The 5,336-nt window shown below is 39.3% G+C and overlaps 1 pseudogene; it reads right to left on the reverse strand.

Annotated features, from left to right (window-relative positions):
* The window catches only part of LOC116101261, a 1,222-nt pseudogene extending 1,022 nt beyond the window's left edge, over positions 1-200 (reverse strand).
* Positions 201-5,336: the final 5,136 nt, after the last annotated feature.

The raw sequence follows: 5,336 nt of genomic DNA on the forward strand, positions 1-5,336 counted from the left end.
CTCAGAAATCCACCTGCCTCTGCCTCCCAAGCGCTGGGATTAAAGGCGTGCGCCACCACTGCCTGGCTCACATTCTCTTCTTTACCATTAACAAAGACGCCTAATTTTTAAAAACCATAATATAATTATGTCGCTGCTCTCTTCCCTTTCTTCCCTTCAAACCTTTCCATTGACTCCCCCTTGTTCTTTTTCAGATTCATGGCCAAAGACTCCCAGTCTTATTCCATTTATTAAAATACTCACAACAGTACCGACGAGGGTTGCTTTTGCTCTCTGATGACTTTGATGGTATTCTGTCTCTTTCTAATTCTACCATACTACCTTCTTTCGTTCTGCCTTGAACTTATTTCAAACTGAACATTGCCTACAATTCTCTACTGAGGATGATTTTTAAAAGGCCAACAAAGGTGAAATACTGTAAGAGGGAAGGCGATAGATAATCTTTGTCACTGATTTAAATGCTAATCCCCTCCCAGAAAACTATGCAGACTTTTGAAGTTGGACTAAATGCATTTTATATTATGATATGACCACAATCCTGTGGGGGCCCAGGAATGGAATGTGAGAGTTTAAGTAAGGAGTCCCCCATAGACTCATATATTTGAATACATTGTCCACAGTTGATTGAAGTGTTTGGAAAAGACTAGGGCTTGGAGTTTGTTGAAGGAGGTGTGTCATTTGGGAAAACTTTAAAGTCTCAACATATTTATGCCATTCCCAGCCCCCTCACACCTCTCTTTTTATATCTTCCTCCAATGTGTAGATGAACTTGTAAACTATCAGCTGTTCCAATCCCTATTCCTTTGTTCAGCCATTACAGACTGACCATCTGAAGCTCTAAACCCAAATTCAATGCTTTCTTTTTTTAATAAGTTGCCTTGGTCATGTTGTCATGTTATTACAGCAATAGAAGAGGAACTAAGACATTGGTACTGAGCTTATCCTTCCCTTTTGATACTGGAGTCATGGGAGTATACTACTGACTGAAACGGTCACTGAAAGAAGAAAAAAATTATATCCATTTCCAGATGCTGGAAGATCACACAGCCTTCCTTTACTGTGTTCTCCTGCTCCTCCACAATGTTTTCTCGAAAGTCCTTACGTGACCCTTTCTTTGTTGTCTTTACTGCTCCGTTGTGTATTGAGTTCCTGGCCCACAGACAGCATTCAGTCAGTCATGGATTGTACAAAGGTCAGATGAGATTCCCCCAACCCCGTTCTACTCAGTTTCTCCTGGAGATGATTTCAGCAGCTGAAATGAAATCCTACCAGATACATTCTAGCAGCCTCAGATGTCTGTATTCTGAAAACTGAAACAACTCAGAAAGATTATACTTGAAAGAACTGAGAGGAATCAAGAAAGCCAGCACTCAATCCTCAGTCTGTGTCAGGAGCTGGTTTGGGGATTTTTGTTACTTCTGGTGGCCATCATAATGACAACCATCAATACTCTTCACCCTTGGGAGGACTCCATTCACAATTTAGGTGCATTTTTCAGAGTCAAGTGTTATGGTAGGTCCTCTGAAGGGTCTTCTTCTTTCATTGTAATTTAGTCTTCTTCCAGAACACCCCTTAAACTCTTAATTATATCTTTAACACGATGTCTTGTGCTTCACATTACTATGTACATCTGGGAAGCAGAGATTTCAGAATTGATAGTCCCATTTGGTGCACTCTGATGCCTCAGTGACTTGCTCAGAAGTCACTTGTGAAACATCAACCAATGAATAATTGTTGAGTAGTCTACTTTGGCAAGTTTTGATTATTAAGAAAAATAGAAAATCATTTGGCAGTTAATAGTTTGATGAACCATCAGAAGGTAACATTTAAAAATATCAAAACAAAAGAAATGCTAAATGTATTGCTTAAGTAAACAAACATATCATTTGACACGAATGTCAAATGAATCAATAGCTAAAGCCAGTCCTCAAAATAAATACAGTCACTGTAGAACAAATCATTATGTTGAGGAAATCTGATGTCCATGCTTAAAGTAAATCACACAAGAGATAAACCAAACACAAAAGAGCTTATGAACTTTTGCTTATGAAAAGGCAAAATTTGGTTCACTCACTTCATCCCACAGAGAACAGAGGTGTCTCAGTGCCAAGGACTGATCATGAAAAATAGACTCTGGCTATTCTTATAAAAAAGCTTAAAATGTTTATGACAAGCTGTACTTTACAGTAGGATAGATTAGAGGAGTTAGGGAATCAGAAATTTCATGTCACATGATTTATTTTGACATAGCCTACATAACAAAGAGTAGAGAAGAGCCAGATAGCATAAATCGAGCATTTTCAAGTTATAGCACAGACATCTTAATTCTTTGTCCTAGCTGCAGGGAGAGATGGTGTGGGCTCTCCATATTGTGGACTCTGGCCTTTCAAAAGTATTTTAAAATCAAGGCCTATGTTCTAACACTTCCAGTATATCTATTAAGTTATGTTGCAATTAATATCAACCATATTATTATATAATACATAATGTTATATGTGTGTGATTGATGGATTATACATGGAAGCAAAAAAAAATGTACTTAAGTATATCAATGGATGCATATACCATGGGACAGCCACACCAGGAAATTTTACTCAATTATAAAAAGAGACTGCTATTAACCCAAGAAGACGGGGAGGAAACTTAAATTCCCATTACCAAGTGAAGTAGGCCTTTCTGTAAAATCTTTATGTCATATGATTACAGAAATTTTACATTCTAGAAAAGGCAAAACCTATTCACATGTTAAAAAGATTACGGCTTCCCAAGGGTTGGAAAGCTCGTAAATGTGAAAGCTGAAGTCCAAAAGATCAGGGCACTTAAAGTATTATCTATAGTATTACAATGGTGACTACACATCATTACACACTGTGTATCCCCACGGAATGGGGAAAACTTATTACTTGTCAACTAGTGGACCACAGTTAAAGTATAGACCACAAGTCATTGCGACCTGTCAATGCAGGTTCATCATTTACAACAAATGCAGTCTGATGGAGAAGACTGATAATGTGGGTGTGGGATGGGGATGGGGATGGGGAGAGAACTCCTGCCTAAGCATGAATGGAAAGGATGCTGAGACTTTACATCTGCCTCTAACTTTCCATGAAATACTTTTAATATTTTTGACAGTATTAGGGATGAATATGAATGAAAAACCCAACATATATTACAAAACTGAAACTTTCTAAGTTATCAATCATTGGAAAACCAGTTTGGATTATTATGCATGAAGAAAAAGTACAGTTTTATATTACTTCATACAATAGTTTTTGGTAGGGCAACACAGTAGGAATGTGTGTAATTTGATGTGAGGGATTTCATTAGAAAATCATATTTTCCAGAGGAATAAGAGATGGTGGAATACTCAGCCCAAACTGAGACATACATATCACACCCCTCCACCCAAGGCAAAGAGGAGTTGGAAAGACTGTAAGAACAAGAGGTGAGAAATAATTCTTTTAAAAACTGGTTTTCAGACACAAAAAGGCAGGTGCAACTAATGAGCTCACATTGTTCATGACAGCCACCCTCAAGACCTCCACAAGTTGGAGCAAGACAAACCGCCAGCACTAGCTGGGGAGCTATTGGCTTATGACAGATTCTAGGAGAAGGAGACACAGTTTTCTTTAATGATGTTGGTCACATCCAGCAGAGATCCCATTCCCAAGACTATCTGGACAACAATACAAGCTAGACTCAAAAGGAAAAGACAAGAGAATAAATCTCAGAGTAAGATTGGAAGAGGGGTTATGAAAAGAGTTGGGGATCACTGGTTAGTTTTATTTCGTCTTAACTCAAGCTAGAATCATACACAGAAGTAGAGGCTCACAGCCATCCATTTGACTGAGTACGGGGTCCCCAATGAAGGAACTAGAGAAAGGAGCCAAGGAGCTGAAGGGTTTGCAGCCCCTTAGGAGGAACAACAATATGAACTAACTGGTACCCTCAGAGCTCCTAGGAACTAAACCACCAACCAAAGAGTACACATGGTGTGGGACTCATGGTTCCAGCTGCATATGTATCAGAGGATGGCCTAGTCAATCATCAATGGGAGGAGAGGCCCTTGGCCCTGTAAAGGTTCTGTGCCCCAGTGTAGTGGAATGCCAGGGACAGGAAGCGGGAGAGGTTGGGTTGGTGAGCATGGAGAGAGGGGAGGGAACAAGGTTTTTTGTTTGTTTCTTTTTTTTTTTCAGAGGGGAAACTGGGAAAGGAGATATCATATGACATATAAATAAAGAAAATATCTATTAAAATAAATAAATAAAGATAAAAGAAAAAAGAAAAAAGAATAATGACTCCACCAGATTGACCTGTAGGGAATACTTTGGTGTGTTTTCTTGGTTGATGGTTTATGTTGGAAGGCCCTCAGTGTGGGCAGTGCCACCTATGAGGTGGTCCTGCATGCTTTAAAAAAACAGGTTGAACAAGCCATGAGGAGAAAGCCAGCCAACAACCTTCATGGCTTCTTCTTTAGTGCATGTCTCTAGGTTTCTACCTTGAGTTTTAACCCTGACTTCCCTCAGTGATGGAGTATGAGTTGAATGTTGTTAGCTAAAATCAATCCCCTTTTCCCCCTCACGAGGTGCTTTTCGCCCTGGTAATTTATTAAAAAAAAAGTTAACTAAGACGGTAAGTGTGGTAGTCAGAGTTCTCAAGAGGAACAGAACATAAAGAGTGAATCTCTGTGTATATAGAGTATTTATTAGAACATCTAGTAGAATGTGGTTCAGGGAATGCAATAGTTTCTGTCTATGAACAGAAGGTCCAAGAATCCAATAGTTGTTCAGTCCACAAGGCGGGACGTCTCAGCTGGTCTCCACTGTATGTTGGAACACTGAAGTAGTCTCCAATGCCAGTGAAGGAAGAGGCTTGGGAGGGAGAGCAAGCAAGCAAAAAGCAAAGGATTGCTTCTTCCATGTCCTTATATAGGCTACCAGCAGAAAATGTGGTCCAGATGAAAGGTGGATCTTCTCATCACAAAATCTAGATTAGAAGTGAGTTTTCCTACTTCAGTTAATGAACTTAGAAAGAAAAAAAAATCTCCCACTCTTTTCTAATGAGGTCATTCCTCTGAGAGCATTCACATAGGACATATATACCTCTTCATTTTTGACCACTCAGAGAGACTTTCTATACTTCTTATTTCTCAAATTTCACATATTTAAGATCATATTCATATTTATTTGTTTTTTGTTTTTGTTTTTGGTTTTTCAAGACAGGGTTTCTCTGTGTAGCTCTGGCTGTCCTGGAACTCACTCTGTAGACCAGGCTGGCCTCAAACTCAGAAATCGCCTGCCTCTGCCCCACAAGTGCTTAGATTAGGGGCATGCGCC

Source organism: Mastomys coucha, unplaced genomic scaffold, assembly GCF_008632895.1.
Source record: "Mastomys coucha isolate ucsf_1 unplaced genomic scaffold, UCSF_Mcou_1 pScaffold21, whole genome shotgun sequence".
NCBI classification, from domain to species: domain Eukaryota; kingdom Metazoa; phylum Chordata; class Mammalia; order Rodentia; family Muridae; genus Mastomys; species Mastomys coucha.